Source organism: Carcharhinus amblyrhynchos, chromosome 7, assembly GCF_965287045.1.
Source record: "Carcharhinus amblyrhynchos chromosome 7, sCarAmb.v2.hapA, whole genome shotgun sequence".
Taxonomy (NCBI): Eukaryota; Metazoa; Chordata; class Chondrichthyes; order Carcharhiniformes; family Carcharhinidae; genus Carcharhinus; species Carcharhinus amblyrhynchos.
This window is the reverse complement of record NC_137330.1, coordinates 62,928,755-62,947,162: the sequence shown is the minus strand read 5'-3', so window position 1 is coordinate 62,947,162 and position 18,408 is coordinate 62,928,755. Positions and strand designations below refer to the sequence as shown.

At 39.8% G+C, this 18,408-nt stretch overlaps 1 protein-coding gene across 4 annotated transcripts in view; it reads left to right on the top strand.

Moving 5' to 3' along the window:
* Positions 1-18,408, top strand: part of lama2 (laminin, alpha 2) — a 363,864-nt gene that overhangs the window by 101,460 nt on the left and 243,996 nt on the right. The window lies entirely within an intron of this gene.

Here is an 18,408-nt window from a genome sequence, read left to right as displayed (position 1 = left end):
CAGACACAAAAATCACAGGTTCTCAACATGCTGGATGAAAGATGTTTTCCAATTACTCAGATAAACCAATAAGTAATTTATCTAGTCTGTAGGGAGTAAGCAATTTTGTTTAACAGATTAATAATCCTTCATGAGCTGCCCTTTCTTAAAGTTGCATGTTTGTATTTTTTAAAGCAGAGCTTGTAAGTCTATCATTTTTTCAAATCTATTCTGCAGAAAAAAAGGTCAAAATGTTCTGAAATGTCACAGAACTCCATTCTCATCCAGATATTTTAATATTAGGAGAGAATGGACAGTGACATTTATTATTTTAGGATTTAGTGTATGTAACACATTCCTTCACCTTGCACCAGTCCTGAACATTATTCTTGCTGACTCTATTTATGGTGAGCAGCCATGGTCCTGCCATTTTCTTTTGCATATTTCACAACTTTGAGCTTGAATGCTGCTCTGTGGGATTGACCTGAGCTGGCTGGAAGTATTTTGGAATGAGGCATCGGGTTTGCTTTGAGTTATTTATGAAGCATCGATATCTAAAATCCACTTAAAAGGGTAGACAAGTCAAAGCGGCGAGGCCCGATGTTCAGGAAAAATAAAAATGAGTATTGAAAAATGTGGTATTTAGAAATCTGATTGAAACCTGACCCCTGTGTTATAATGCAAATTGTATGTTGATTTCTACCTGAATTCACGTGAAAGCAAGTTGCATTTTATTGTGTCCAAATATGCTCCTGCGGAAACTGGTTAGGAAGAGAGAAAATTCGACATAACCGCAGCTCAGATGACAGTTACAAAGTTAGATGAAACATAATGATAACAGCAAGAGTGGAAGAAATGAATAAATTAATTGACAACAAGTAATTGTTTGTGATTTTAATTGAGCTCGTGGGTAGAGATGAAAAGATTCCTAGATTGGAACTTGTAAGGATATATGGAAGAATAGAATAGAACATAAGAGGAAGGCCACCCAGTGTGCCTGGCAAAAATGATTTTTTGAACAGGAACATGTCCAGTGATGGTGCTCAGGCTGCAGTGTATCATGATTTTCCTTCAGTTGTGGTGTAAAGTAAAACATTCACATATTCTTTCTACAAACATGAAAATTCACATTCTTTAGAATAAGTCTATTTATTCCAAATGGCACAAAGTTAGAGGCTATAAATTGTATTTATCACCAAAAAAAATTGAGATTTCCTTCAACAACTGATGTATTATGCTCTCTTTAGTTATTCTAGATGGTTTTCATTTAGTATGGACACATAACATGAATTAAAGAAAGGTAAAAATTTATATTTTATAATTCCCCTTCTAAGATTCCAACAGTTTTTTTTCTTAGCTCCTCTTCTTCTGAAGGCAGTGATTCATTCTGGGGTACAGGTCCATGATTACTGCAGTTCCTGACACTTTGCCCAAGGGCTGTTTTTCAAATGTGAGCCTTTGCGGTGAGCACTTGTGTTTAATTGACTTGACTATTATTTAGGAGCCTGCTGAGCATAAATGTAAATATGCTTTGAAAAAATTGAAGTATCAATTTAAAAAAAGACTGAAAAGCTGGCAGCACTAGTTTTGCTGCTAAGCTGCTACAAGGATAATGGCCAGGAATATCCTCTGAGATAATGCCACTGCCATAACCTTGTTGGGTAAATAGTTTTTTCAGTACATTCCTGGCAATGTTTTGGTGGAATGGTAATTGAGGAAATATCCAGCCAATAATTTTATCAGTGTAAATAAAAGTTGAATTATTTAAGATCATAAGCATACTCATGTGAACTATGTTTTTTTTCATTTTCATATTATTGTGATTCATGTTCATAACCCATTCTTAGTTATAGTGCCCAGCAGCCCTCTGGTAATTAATTATAGCATCCATTCCTTAGGTACGTTCATAGCACAGTGCAAATCCTTCCAACAAGCCAATGGATGGCAGTAAGAGCAGGAGAGACTCCTGGTCAGCTGTGCTTGATGTGTAGTGGCATCCCTCAAGCCAAAAGCCCTTGGAGATAGAGTAGTGAACTGTTGGGTGAATTACTAACAGTGGAAATGGACGAAAGTCTGCCTTAATACACCATTAGGTGTGAGAAGGGAATGACCTAATTATTGAGTATTATCGTTTATTTGAATTGAACCCAGTCCTAGTTTTATGTGGGTGACTGAAATTATTCTCAATGTTGTCTTTAGCAGGATCAGCTAGATTTTATGGGGTGCCATATTCCCCATCCTTCCTAATGAAAATCAGTCAAGAGTCCACCCATGAGAAAGCTGGACGCCTTGCAGCCATTTTGTGCTTGGTGGGTTGCCACTTTGGGATGAGGTCTTGGCTTCACAAACTGCTGGCCAATCAAATTGGCTCTGGAGTCCAAGCAGTGGTGTGCTTGGTGTATCAGTGGGTCCCAGTGAAGGATGTGGAGGGACAGATTTGAGTGACTAGAGCTGAGGGTTAAAGTGGGGAAGAGGTTGTTCTTGGGCCTTTGTGGGAGAGGAATGCTTTTGATGGACATGGTACCCATGAATTGCCCCCAACATTGCCTGGCACCAAGAGATCCAGTAAAAGCTGTTGGGCTATCTGCTTGGTGTGGGCCTCCCCACACCATGAATAAAAAAACCATGGGAACAAGATGAAGCACTTCAACAGCCATTAATTAGCACGTAAGGACTTCAACAGGCACAAGCTTGTATGTACCCAACAGCTCCACTGCCCATGTAAAATGGGAGAAGTTCAGGAGCAGACAGGGACTTTGAGCCTTTGCTTCAAATACATTGGCATGTATTCTTACCAAATTAAACTGTGGTGATTTGATGCTTAAGTAATGTACATGAATTTGACATGCATGATAACAATGTGTTAAGAATAATGCAGAATTTCAACTCCCTGCTAATCATACATATTTATTGTTAGAACTAGCTCATTGGATAACAATCGGCAAAAAGGCCTCGTTTTTTTTTTCCCTTGCTTGGGGACACTTGGATCATCTTAGTTGAAATTCTAATGCTTTAATTCTCAATATGGCTGAGTATGAACTTGTGTGGTTCCCTTACTGACCAAATTTGGATGATTTAAAAAAAGCGTGCTTTCTTTCACAGTTACCATTTATGAATGAAACCAAACCAATTGCTTGGGGGTGATACAACGTCAGATTGCATTTTCAAGCATGTTTCTTAAAGACATAATAGAACATAAACAGCAGTGTAGAAAACTGGATGCATTCATCACACCTCACTTGCTTTTAAGACAGCGGTTGAAAATATATACTGTAAGCATGTGGAAGTTGATAGGCAACTGACGGATTTTTCTAGCTGACAAGATATTATAGAGGTGAAGGTTAAGAATATTGCCTGTCAGCTTAAGAATAAATCACTTTTGTATTGACAGCGTATGCCAACTTTGACTGTCATTCACTTTTCACCTCCAAATGTTTTTATGCTTTATGCAACTTTAGAACCATATTTTTAACTTAAACTTCTTTGGGTGCCAGCTACCACAGAAGTAAAGTTCTGAGAAGTGAACAAAACATTTATGGTGCAATGTGATCAGATGAGAATCATTGATGATATGGTAATCATTAAAATGCGACTTAAAAATTTAACGAGTTTGTATGGACAGCAGTAGTTACTTATGTGATAATTTGGTTGGAAATTGTCTTTTGAGTGCCAGAATCCCACTCTTCGAAATGGGAGATTTCCATTATTTGTACTTCAAAGCAGTTTCTTCTCATCCTTATAGCCCACCAGGGCACCATGCCTGAAGCAAAGCTGGCAAGTGATTTGCTGCCAGCCCTTGAGCAGACTTCTTCTTTGATAGGTCATTAGAAGCTTGATGAAGTTGATTTGCTCCTTGAACTTCCTTTCTTCCAGCTGGCAAGAAGTTGTATCTTTCCTGAGGTTAATCAAGACTGGAAACTTGCTATGTGGAGAATCGCAGATGCTAATTGACAATAGTACTACTTTGTAGTTGAGCATTTTAGTGCATCAGTGTGTTGCAAACATGCCAGTTGCTTACATCAATGATTATTAAATGTGACATTTGCAATCTCACTTAGATAAACAAAATTCTGACTAAATAAGTTAATGAATACATTGTCCTTGTCTGTGAAACAATGATTTAAGAAACCACAACCACCACTGATCAGAAGTAACTCAATTAACATGAAGGCATTGCTATTGGGAAAAGTTCCATTTTGAATATACAAAAAAACCCAGAAATATTAATTGTTTCTTAACATGAGGAGAAGGCTAGAAGATTTATACTTGTTAGAAATGTGTGTTTTTTTTTAGAATTAATTCAGTGAAAGATAACCCATTTTGAATCTTTGTTACCAAAACAGAACTTTTCCCAGATACAGAGCTATATTTTAAAAGTAATAAATAAGAAACATGACTAGTAATATTTTTATCGGTTGTCATTCTCCCTCAGGATTACAACTGTGGTGCTTAGATTGTTGTGCTTTACAGAAGATCATTTAAATTCAGATAATTTTCCAAATATGCACTGGGCATCTTGCCCACTTTGAGTACATACTTGAAATTCAGGCATACACTTTGCATAATTTTCTGACCATTATTTAATGCACGCTGGAACTTCTGATATGTAGCCTCAGTGGAGGAGGGTCATTGTCAGGAATGCCAAGTTCAGACTTTACATTGCTACTGCTAACATAGCTTATTGTCCTTTGTTGAGAGAAATACTGGTGTATTACCCATTGTAAGTTCGAATTTCCAACAGTGCTGATGATATCTTGCGAATATATGAATCCAGAGTTTCCATGATGTCTTTCACGCCTCTGCGGCACTTCTAAAACAAATTGTTACATTGGCCACTGCGAATTGGAGGAATCTGGCACAAGTAATTGACAAAAGTTTTAAATGCACTGTTCAGCCTGCAGGGCTCTGCAAGATCGAGTCACGAGGTTAAAGCAGGAAAATTGGTCTTCCAGGCGCTCTCTCAAATTAATTCCTGAGATGTCTTACCAATACCATTATTATACTTGTACATGATTTTGAATGTTCCAGTGACATCTGTGCCTGGAGGATGGCAGGACATGGCTGCAGTCAGAGATGAAGATGATGCAACTCATTCACATTCCCAAACAGTTCTTGGGAGGCATTGAAGACAGGAGAAACAAGTGTGGATGCCCTTAAGTTATGTCCTAAAATCAGGTTTGCCGTAAAGTGATAGCTTTGACAGTGACTGTACCTCCATTTCCCCAAGCTGCAGAAGTTTTATCAGATGTTCAACATCCAGGGTGTTGCGGGGGCATTTTCAGAGACTAGGTATTTCCGAAAACTTCAGCTAATACAAAGCCTCACAAAACCAGTGTCCTGATTAAAGATGTATCTTTATTTGATCAATAATCAAAGGGAGAGATGAGCATTGAGCAGTCCAATGCCTTAGTACAAGAGAAGGCCTTAAGCATTCCAATACCGCTCTGGAGGTACAATACATCCGTCAAACAATTATACATTTCTCAAGTTTGCTTCTCTTGTCTCTCCAGTAGTTATGAACCAATCATCATTAAGACAAATCAATCATTGTTAACAATTGTCATACCTTAGCCAACTACATTCTACCCTCTGATATGATAGGATTACATTGGTCCGTAGAATCTGGATGCTTCTTCCCCCTGTAGGTTAGCAACCCCAGACACTTAGCTACAAAGGTCAAAGTTTGTTCCCACCAATTCTCATTCACATCAATGGCCAAATGTCAGAGAAGAACCCTCTTATCAGGACACTTGAACAGCCCTATTCATAAAATGGCTTTGGGAACCAAACTGCTTGTAACTTTAACTGATAACACGACATATTCTGTGGTTTCATTATTCCAAAGAATCTGCTTCTGTCTGCTAAGGCTTCATCCCATCATCCCTCGCAGCAGTCTACGTTTAGCTGAAGTGTACAGTTGCTTTTAAAAATACAGCTAATACATTTTAAAATACCAAAATGCATGTTTAAATCAGAAATATTTGTTCAAATCTCATACTTAGTTAAATCTCTTAGTGCGTTTCATATAGACAGTTCCCCTGTTTGACTGATCTGAGGTCATTTCACTTATTGGTAATATTTTATTAATGACTTAAATCCCTGATTATTTTAAATTTCTCTAGCCTATCGTGAATTTCTCCTAGGTAATTAAGGCAACATGTAATACACATCTCCATTTTTGCCGACGTAGACACTTCTTGCCTTCTGCAATTAATTCTTCAAACATCAGTCTGACTAAAGTCACCTCGAACACCCTATTTTGCAATTTGTCAGACTTTTTTTATTCATTCATGGGAGATGGGCTTCGCTGACTGGCCAGCATTTTTTGCCCATCCTCAGTTGCCCAAGGACAGTTGCGAGTTCACCACGTTGCTATGGCTCTGGAGTAACATATAGGCCAGACCAGGGAAGGATAGTAGATTTCCTTCCCTGAAGGACATTAGTGAACCAGATGTTTTTTTCCGACAGTTGACAATAGTTTCTTGGTCATCAGTAGATTCTTAATTCCAGATGTTTTTATTGAATTCAAATTCCACCATTTGCCGTGGTGGAATTCGAACCCGGATCCCCAGAACATTAGCTGAGTTTCAGCACTAATAGTATAGTGATAATACCTCTCAGCCATCACCTTCTCAAGCATGCAGAATGCCAAAACCATTCCTCCACTTTAATGCCTCATACCAACACATCTCTTACTTCACCACTCCTATGCTACATGTTCACTATTTGTCAGCTTTACTCGCATTTACTCATATTTTTGCAATCAGACAACTCCATCTTGTCTGAGGAAAACTTAGGCGGCTCATGGGAAGCACTTAGTTCTCGGTGTAGGAGAAACTGGGGTCAGAAGCATCTTGACAGTGCCAACGTACTGACTATGGCCATACAGTGCGACCCTGATTTCCATTTGAAGCAACTCACAGCTAACTTCATCCGCCAAACCCTTCTTAGTCCAAAAGGGAAGGTGCCTTATTCTTCTGCTTTCCACCCTTAGTACACAATCACCACAGCAGCAGGCAGCACAGAAGAAGGGTAGTGATGGTGATGAGGATCAATTCACCCAGGAGTCACAAATACAAATTATTGTCATTATACAGGACATAATGGTATCCTGATAGAGCATCACATCAACCAAGGCTAGGCTGTCCAAGAACATCCTGCAGGCCAGTTTCATGGGATTAGTATAAAAGCAAAATACTGCAGATGCTGGAACTCTAAACGAAAAACAGAAAATGCTGGAAAAATCTGGCAGTGTTTGTTAAGAGAGAAGCAGTTAATGTTTTGAATCCATATAACTCTTCTTCAGATTTTTGGACCATGGAATTAATTCCATAACATGCTTCTGACAAGCATGAGCAGCCAACTATCTCCAGTAATGCTGGTCCTCAGGTGGCAACTAGAAAAGATATGAGGAAAGGCCAGGAGATCTGCCACATGAATCTCTCGATGTCCCTGACACTGATGGGATGGAGAGGGAGAAGATGTATGAAAATCTGTTTGTGCTTCGAACCTCTGCAAAGCAGTCAGAGAGTGTGCAGATGCCTGTGAACAGAAAGTTATCTGGTCATCTTGGTGGCTGCAGTACCTTCCATATCTGGGGTGCCCTGCATTACCCTGACTGTAATAATGGTACAAGTCCAAAGTAGGCAGCTGTATGTAAATGAGCTGATTACAATTTGTTGGTGCATTATAGATTGCCTCCCAGTAGCACCAGAAAGCTGCTGAAGCTTTTTCCCAGAAGGGTAGGTGTAAAAGTGCCGGAAATTGTTCCCCCATGGCATTTCTCACGGAATATTCTCCCAAGCTTATTTAGCACCACTAAACTGCTTGAAACAACTAGGAAATCCAATGCCATGGTTTTAAAGTATCATTCCTGAGGAGCAATTTCATTAATAGAAGTGAGAAAATGTAATCAGTTCAACACATCTGTAATAATAATCCTTCAACATTTCTCAAGATGCAAATTAGCCACTTAACTAGTATAAATATAGGGAATTTTTTCAAGCCAGCCGTGAACAGTACCAAATTTATGTAGTGTCTTTAGTGCAGTAAAACACTCCATGCACATCATGAGAGTGTAATCAGACAAAAATTGATACTGAATGAAGGAAAGATATTAGGAGAGTGACTAAAAGCATGGTCAAAAGGAATGGTTTGGTCCTAAAGGAGGAAAGAAGTGAAAAGGTTTAGGGAGAGCAATCCAGAGCTGTGAGGGCAAAATGATTAAAAACCTGGGCACCAATAAAGGAGCACAGGGAATGAGGGATGCATAAGAGGTCAGCATTCTTATAGCACAAGATAATCTAAATGAATGTACTTCCTCAAAGAACATTGGGTAGAACTGAATGACATTGTGTTATTACTGTTCAATGGACCATCTCAAGTCATTTGAAGGAATAATTTAAGAACTTATTTTCTCTGCTGTATCTTGATTCTTGTCTATGCACATAGAATGGCATTCATTATTTACCATTTTCAATGCTTTCTGTTTTCACTTTCATGTTTCTGCCTTGTCGTGGCTTTTAAAGATGTTGTACGTTAAAAAGGGTCAAACTTCACAGAACAAAGCTTGAAAAGTGAATTAGTTATATTGCAACTGAGTAAAATTGAACGTGAAAGTAACTTAATGACCTAATAATGAGCATATATTCATTTCTTAAATATTTCATATAATACATGCTGCCAAGGCCAGCATCCCTCATTGCCCTTGAACTGAATGTTTTGCTCAGCCATTTGTGAGAGCAGTTAAGACCCATATTGCGATGGATCTGGAGTTACATGGGGACCAAACTCTGCCAAATTTCCTTCCCTAGAGGACATAGCTAACCAGATGGATTTTTTCAACAATTGATGATAGCTGTCATGGGCCAGCTTGCAATTTCAAATTTATTAATTGAATTCAAATTTCACCAGCTGTTGGAGGGTATTTTAACCCACGTCCCCAGGGCATTTGCTTGGGCCTCTGGATGACTAGTCCAGTGACAATACCACCATCACCCCTCTCTTCCCGCTTTCCTATTTAGAATTTATGAACTAGAATACCATAAAACTAATAAGTAAAATTGCTGAAATAAATTCACAGTTTCTATCTGCCATTTTCACATATAGTAATGAATAAAATTTACTACATGCTGGATGCATTTCCAAATTATTTTGAACTGGCTGAAGAGAGCCAACATGGATTTGCAAAAGGTAAGCCATGTCTAATGATCCCAGCAGATTTTTACAGGAGAAAACTCAAGTACTATCCAAGGGAATGAGTATGGATGTAATTTATATAGACTTCAAGAAGGCATTTGGTAATATTCCTGAAAGGAGTGTATTAGGTGAAATGAAAGCCCTTTGAACTGACAACACATTATTGACCTAGTTTAGACATTGTTTAGGCAGTAGAAGTCAAAGAGTAAGAATATTGCGTATGTACTTGAATTGAAGTGAACCTAGTCATAGCCCACAAGGATCTGTCTTAGTGCGTCAAGTATTCACTATATTTATTAATAATATAGCTAACATTGTAGAGAGCCATATTTTCAAGTTCTCTGATATCACAACTGTTAGTGGTATAGTAAGTAACATGGACATGAGCTTGAAAGTACAAAGACATAGATTAATTGAATAGGCAAAACTGGGCAGATGTTGTTCAATTCAGGTAAGTGAGACATAATTCATTAAATAACAAAATGATAGAGCAGAACATTATGTAAAGGGTAAAAAGCCAGGAACAGTAGAGGGCTGAATAGAAACTGAAATGTAGTTCAGTACACAAAATAATCATAAAGACTAATGAGATGTTAGTCTTTATAAACAGTGAAAATAATGGTTAGGAAGTTTTTCTGCTATTTAAATTACCATTGATAGGCCATATTTAGAACAGTTCTGGGTGAATCACCTCAGACAGGATATATTGGAGTGTAGCGTAAATTCACCAGAATGTTATCTAGGAACCTGTATTTAGATTATGAGGAGCAATTGTATGGACCATCTTGTATCCCCTGGAAAATGGAAGATCAAAGGATGACTTGGATTTTTTTTAGGATTTTGAAAGGAAATGATAAAGTAGATTTTGCTAATCTCTGTTGGTCTAAGTCGAGGGATATAACCTAAAAGTTAGAGCAACATCATTTGGAAGCGAAGACATGAAACATTTCTTTCAAAGGCTGATGGTTCAAATCTCTTCAATAAAAAGCAGTTGATGCTAGCTCAAAGGATAATTTTTAATTTGAGATTGACAGAACTTTGTGAGCTCAGGATATTTACTGGTATGAAACATTGACAGATGAATGGAATTCAGATGCAGGGAAAGTTGTATCTTACTACTTTAATTGAGTTTTTTGAGGAAGTAACAAGGAGGATTGATGAGAGTAATGCAGTGGATGGGGTCCACATGGATTTCAACTAAGTTATTTGACAAGGTCCCATATGGCAGGCTAGTCAGAAAGTAAAATCCCATGGGATACAGGGGCATGTGGTGGGTTGGATCCAAAATTGGCCCAGTGGCAGGATTCAAAGGGTAATGATTGACTGATGTTTTTGTGAATGGAAAGTGGTTTCTAGTGACATTCTACAGGGCTAGTGTTGGGTTCCTGGCTATTTGTGATTTATCTGGACTTAAACAAGGGAGGCATGATTGGGAAATTTACAGATGACGCAAAAATAGGCTGTTAATTGATAGTGAAGAGGATAGCTATGGACTCCAGAATGATATCAATGGTTTGATCAAATGGAAAAGAGGCAAATGGAATCCATAGAAGTGCATCCATAGTAATGCATTTGGTGATCACAAACAAAACAAGGGAATTCACAATGAACGAGGAGGTTACTGAGAGGGGTTGATAGAGGAGAGACCTTCGGGGACATGTTTACAGGCCCTTTTGGTACAGAAGGCATATGGAGCAACAACAGTATTTTATTCTTCAAGAAAACTAGGGATATAATGCTAGAACTATATTAAATGTTGGTAATGCTGCAACTGGAATTTTGTGCACAGTTCTGGTCACTACATTACAGGAAGGACAGAATTGCTATGGAGAGAGTGTAGAGTAAATTCACAACAATGTTGCCAGAGCTTGAAAATTATAGCTATGCAGAAAGATTAACGTTGTTTTCCTTACAATAGAGGAGGCTGAGGGGTGACTTGATTGAGGTGTACAAAATTATGAAGGGCTTGGATACAGCAGCCAGGGAAGACTTGTTTCCCCTAGTGGGGAGAGTTTGATTACCAGGAGGCACAGATTGAAGGTTGGATTAGAGGGGGATATTAGCAAAAAATGTTTTCACCCAGAGTGCATGTCTGCAATTTGCTGCCTGAATTGGTGGTTGAGGCAGAAACACTCATCTTATTTAAAAGTTACCTGACCTGTACCTGAACTGCTGTAACTTCAGGGCTGCAGATCGAATGCTTGAAGGTGGATTAGAATGGGAGGCTCAATTGTTATTTTTACTTTTCTGACTGATGGGTTGAATGGCCTCTCTAAGACGTAACATTTCTATTGTTCTAAGCATGATCTCAACGAATAGGAAAGAACAAAGAAAACAACAGCGCAGGAACAGGCCCTTCAGTCATTACGGGTTTAAGCAGTTGAATGGCCTCCTCCTGTTTCTTCATTTGCATTTCTGAAACAAAATGGACTAATTTACCCATTAATGTCATTACTTATTTTTGGAAGGATCAGTGAACAAATTATTGCATGTAGATCTGTCCTTGTAGCTATGACTGTAACACAACATTCTGTACCCTTTCCTTTCCTTCTCCCCTACATACTCTATGCTTTGTATAGTGCATAAGAAACAATACTTATTACTATATACCAATACATATGCCAATAATAAATCAAGTCAAAATTCTTGCTTGACACTGAGCTTGAATTGGCATTTTCACCCAAGACTTGAGTGTCGCAAATTTGTAATAAGAATTCCGTGGGGTTTTTGTGGAGATGGCAAGAGTGGGAAATATCTGAAATGCAGATGTAAAGTCAGTAGTGTGTTTGTGGCATGTTGAGCCTTATCCGTGCCTGTGGTGGGTTCATACTTGTATATGGATCCCATGAATACTCATTGGTATAAAACAATTACTAATGAAATTCTATCCTCTGGGTAAACCTCAGCACACAAAAGTCTTATAGCCTTGGGTTCATGACTGTTTAAAGATGGTGTTTTGCACGGTTGTGGTTGAGATAAGGAGTTGTTCATGTTATGCTCCAGCACAAGGTGATGAGTGTTGAAAGGTTCGTATTCCGGTGTAGAGAGGAAAGGGAACAGAAGGAGGTGACAGGATAGATAGAAGTGGGATGTTCAGGCGCAGGGAGGTACAGTGGAGGGAAGAGCAAGTGTCCTGGGTATTGTGTTTCTGTAAAGGTAGATTGTATCCAATTGAATATAGTAAGATAAAGGGTCTAAAGCGCGAGTTTGATGCTGTCAATGTTGGGGTCTTGTAGATTGAATTGAGGGTGCTGGATATTGTGTTATGATCTTAAGCTACTGTCAGTCATTGCACACGTGATTAATTAGTTGCATGACTTGCAGTTTGTCTGCAAACTGCTTGGTCAGAGAAAGACATATGCCTCACAGTCTTCCAGTGAATATTATTTGCATTTAATCTTTTCTTCAAATAAGGAACTTAAATCATTGTGAGAACACAATCTTTATGCAAAATTGGATATTGGTATAGGTGCAAACGTCCTTCCAATGGATGGGATGCTAGTTTGAGTGATGGACTGGAAAATGTTCCCTTTGTAGTTTCTTGCGGTCTTGATCAGAGTAGGAGCCATACCAAGGTGTGATTCAATCAGAAAGAATGCTTTCTCTGGTACATCAGTAAAAATTGGTGAGAATTGTAGTGGACATGCTGAATTTCCTGAGCCTTATGAGAAAGTAGAGATGTCGTTCATCTTTCTTAACTGTAGAATTAGGGTGGACGGACCAGGACAGATTGTTGGTGATCTGCATACCTTGGAACTTGAAACTCTTGACCATCTCCACTTCATCACCATTAATGTAGACAGGGCCATGTCCTCCACTACACTTCCTGAAATCGATGACTATCTCCTTTGTTTTACTGAAATTGAGGGAGAGATTATTGCCGTTGCACCATTTCACAAGATTCTCTATCTTTCTCCTGTACTCTGCCTCACTGTTGTTTATGCTGTGACCCAAATCTCCCCTGCCACCTCTGTCCAGGTGCCTTGGTTAAGCAGGAGGGCCTTCTGATGCCATCTATAGGAAAGAGAATCTCCTTCTTTCCCTGATGGCCTGGGGAAGGATTTGTAGGGAGGCAACACTGAATCCTGGAGCTGTTCTGCTTCAGTGGTCATATGTTAGATCTGATGTGCTCTTTGAATGAAACTCCAAAGGATCTTAGTTTCTCCAGCACTGGAGCATCATGGCAGTGATGCACAACCCTGTTTGAGCGGGAAGTTCTATAATTATAATCAAGTGGTAAATGGCAAAGAGACATAGCATGGAAGTGGAGCAAACTCATTGTTATGCTATGGGGAATGACACACTTGACAAAATTCCCATCCCCTGTGTGTGTTTGAGTGAGAGCTGCGTTGTATGGATGTTGGAGAACTGAAAGGGAAGTGATATCCATCAGGATTGTAGAGGGGATTTTGGAGCATTGGGGAAGAGTTTGTCGTTACCCAAATATTATGGGATCTGGCTGCTGTGTGATGGAAGGGGTCCCAGGAAAACAGGACAGAAGCATGTATTTGATTTGCTTTAGACTGTCACATGTTACCTTCCAATAATGATCCCACCCGTCATTCTCTGCTACCAGTCTGCAGCTGCTTTCTCTTGTGCCCCACATCATTAACGGTTGTTGCCTTGAAGCATTTATGGATAAATTATCTACTTCTGCATTCCCAGCACACATTCAGAGCATATATTGTGAAATTACACACTCGAGCCTCTGATTTTCCCTTCGGTAAATTTATTACTCTCCTGGCATGCATAGAGGTGGAAAAATTACCCTTTAGTACAGTATTAGGAGCTTGCCAACTTCTGTAGTCTTTGATAAACAGATTTTCATCACCAAATTAACTGAAAGAAATTTCAAACCTTAATCATTTGAACAGGTTATGGGTTTTTATATTAAATTCCTTAAGACTCAAAAAGTGAAGAGTAATTTATAAATCAATGAGTGAGGGAGTAAAACAAGTCATCCACAGTCATCAAGCAATCGGAGTTCTCTTCTCCAAATTTCAGCACGTTGCAGGTATGGCTAATCACAAAGATCTGTGACACTTCAGCACAGAAAAGCACAATTGTTAATCAACTTACTAAATGTTATCACTTCCACAAATGCAAAATACTGCAGATGCTGGAAATTAGAATTTTTTAAAAAATGGTGCAAATGCTCAGCAGGTTAGATAGCCTCTATCAAGAAAGAAACAGCATATGTGGGTTGGGAGTTTGTTAGGTCAGCTGCACCCTTGACGGTGGGCCAGAAGGTTAGAAGCAACCCTGACTCAGCGATTGAGGGAGACCTAGCCAAGTTTAATGCCCACTGAGCAGCTGATGAGATTGGGTTGAGGTTCAGGCCTGTCAAGGAATGAGATCATGCCCCCCCCGCCCCCCCTGTCTGGCTCCCTCCATGAGCTGCTGGCTAATTGTAGCAGTGACCCTTGTTAGAACTGCACCCACCTGGCAGACTCAGTGATGGTCTGACAACATAACAAGTGGGATCGAGAGTTGCTGGGACCAGTCAAGCAAGACCTGGTGAGAGAGAGAGGGGTGTAGGAGATGTGATGGTTGGTGAGGTTTGAGGGAGTAGCCACTGCTGCTGTGGGTGGCCAAGGGGGTGGTAGGAGATCATCTTCCGTGGGCTTCCTCGAATGCCCAAAGGGAGGCTGTCATCTGCTGCACACCCTCCTCATTTTTTCCACTTCCTGCCTCCAATCCCACTCCAATAAGCCAATGTTTCAGGTCAATAACCTTTCATCAGAACTTGCCTGAAATAAAACTCAGAGAATTCAAGCTACATGTTGTTCAGTCTTTTGGAAAAAAACAAAGAAACTTTCAAATTTGCACAGATGAAAGGCAATTAATTTGTGCTGATGCACAGGTTTCATATTGTAAATTCTGCACAATGCACACCCTCAAAAAAATGTGACTGAAATGTATTTCCAAATACCATGAAGCAAAATTATCTGGTTGAAATCCAGGTTTATGAATCAAATACTGAGGACTGAAGAAATTGGTGAAGATAACGAAAGGCACAGAAGCAAGAACATTTTGTGGGAAATTTTATTCTTATGATTTGTGATTTTTACATTGTTATTCATTAATATTTTAATCCCTAAATAAAAAAATTGAAAAAGCAATTTGAAAATTTTGATTGTTTCATCACCAAACTAAATGGTACAATGTTTACATTTTAAATGGAGTTGCACGGTATAAATGTTTACCTGCAGATATTCATTTTAGATTTTTTACGTATGGCTTTTAATCCTTTGTATTACTTTCAAAAATGTGATTGAATCTTAAGGCAGATGCATGGCTTATGGACAGCAAGTCCATGCTATTATAGAATATTTTTGTTCTAGAAAAGGAGAAGTTACAATGCAAATATTTGGAAATTGAGGCTGGAATTCTCTGGCTGTTCATGCCTGTGGGATCTTCTGGTCCCATCGATGGTGCACTGCCCCCACCCCCTCCCCCAACATGGGTTTTCCAGCAGCGTGGGGTGCATTCAATGGGAAATTCCATTGAAAGCAGTGGGACCAGAATATTCTACCACCAAAGAACGGCTCACCACTTCCCACTGTGAGAAATACATGGCGGGGAGGCCAGATGGGAAGGCAACAGCAAAGTTATTTATATCTTAAGCAAAGTTTAGAAAGCAATGAATGAATAGCACTATAGTTGTACTGAGGCTGGTATCTCTCAATGTATTCAGGCCATGTAGTATTTATATTTCAAAGTTGTCACTTTCTGCACACTGACCGTATTTTAGTGATGAATGAGCCACTGGTCATTCTTTGACTACAGTGGAAACCAAGGCAATTTCAACAACTGCATTAGTAACCTCTGAAATTTGTAGACAGTATACAAAGATAAAACAAGGACCAGGAATTTCCCATCCTGTTTGCCACGGGAATTGTAACGAGTGGGACAGAAAATTTGGTGGATCCTTTCAAAGAGCGTTGACCTCATCACTTAAAAACCTGGATTTTCACCATGTCCTGTTCACTTGGGAGCGTTTTAAAAATGGTGGGCAGGTCCCAACTCCGACCCTGTTCCCAGGCTACCTAACTTTCAGGAGTGTCTTTAGAAGGCACGGGCTGCTTCATTTCAAAAGCTTGCAACTGGCACTCCCAACTTGGCCAACTCCGATGCAGAGATAGGTATCTCCAAGGAATCAGGGCAAGTTTTTGAAGAGTCATACTTCACGGTCCCTTAGAGGATTCGTGAATCCTAATTTGCATGAGGGGACCTTTTCAAAGGTACATTTAAAAGGACCCCCCATTTTTCCTATGCCAAGATAGCCCTCCATCTAACCCCTCATGTGCCTTATGCCAATCCCTGTCGTTCCATCCTCTCTGGAATGTCATTCACCCCTATGCTAAGTGCTGGCACATCCATAATCGTTGCCCCTCTGTACACATTGAAGAACCAATTAACCTCAGTGTAAAGTTGACAAGCTAATAAAAGTGTCAATCATCCAGACTCATTGAAGTTTCAAAACCACAAACTGCAAACACTTGATTCACTTAGCTTATGAAATTGTAAAATTGACAGCACAGATCAGCAGCCTTAGCTGTCAATCAAACAATGTTTCCTCTGGGCATTGGTATTCTGCTATTAAAATAGCTATCTGGGCTCTCAGCCGAACCTCATGGATAGGACATGGGAAATATTTGGTGGGTGAGTGAGTCAGTCAGAAAGCTGACGGCTTGAGAGCCTTTGTTTTTTTTTCCCCCACTGGGACATAGCCCTGTCACACTGAGGGGGGCATTTAAATAGCCCACCTCTGTAACTGGCAGCTCCTGTAGCTATTTCTGCACTTTCTCCCAGGTCAGCTGTATGAACTCCAGCCCACGCCCAGCCTTCCTGGCAGGCATTTTCTCCCAAGGTAGGTGAGCTGGGCCAGGAATTTTCCCAAATCCCTCCATCTGTCACTCGGATGAAAATCCAGGCTAAAATATCCACGTTTCATAGTAAATGAAATTCTTTCATGAAATATTTTAAAAGGTACAAATTGATGACATTGCATATTAAAAGAGCCTCCGTGAAGGGATGCAGATAGGTATAATTAGATCTGGGATATGGCTAGTTTTGTGGTGTTTTTTAAAACAATCTCCAGGGTCCTGGCTGTCATGTTACACTGACCATCACACGTAGCAAGTAAATCATGCTCATTATAAGTGGTGACCACTGTACTAGGATTTTCAATCACCTTGTATATATTACAGTTGTACACTTATTTGGTGGTGACAGTAGTAACATTATGGTTTTAAGTTTGTATAATCAGACAAGTTCAGTTGTAGGTTATCACTACTTTTTTTATTCATTCATGGGATTTGAGCTTCACCAATGTTGAGTGTCAGATATTTGTGTGACAATATTTAGGTTAACATTCATCGGATGACTTTCTCTCTCTGCAGTTTCTAATTACACAGCGACCTGTACGTTGATTCCCATCAACAGCCAGCATTCAGAGACTACTCAATATCAGTGATCAATAATAAAGCAGTAACATACAATAATACAAAGGTGAAATTATTAAACAGTTCATAAAAGTTGGGAATTCGACTGTGTATAGTCATCAGTATTTGGAGAGTGATTTGGTGTTGATAAACATTAGATTGGATTTTGCCCAGGAAGAGAAACATATTGCCCCCCCACTCTGCCCACCCACTGTAAGAGTTGGCCAGCAGCTGACATGCCTGAAAGAAGCTTATCCTGATGCTGTAATTTGCTGGGGGGTGGGCTGAATGAGCAGAGAGTGGGACTTTCACCCTTCAGTGGGAGGATGGAGAGGGTGTCCTATCTTCAAGAACTGCCAGCCCATCTGATTGGCCAGGATCTCTAGCAGTTCTAGCAGCTGCCTGACCTTGTTGGGATTGCAAAGAGGCCCATAGATGAAGAGGACAGAGGACATGGATCCTGGGAGAAGCTTTGGGATGAGGAGTAATTGCGGACCCTAAGATGTGGTTTGGGGGGGGGGCAGGTTTTTGAGGACCAAAAGCTGCTATCATCTTGGGAAGGGGATTGCTCCCCGCTGGTCCACAGGGCATACCCTGTCCTTCCCACTTTCTGAGCAATTTCCTAAAAAAGTCTGCCTGCCCGCACCAACCGTTTGATAGTTTGATATTATTCCAATGAATTAGCTTGGTAACAAGCTCAGTGGCCATCAATTATAGTGTAAGAGTGGTGGGTGGACTGCCGATCTCAGCACCTACTGTGTTATGGGAGACAGCTCGGAGGTAG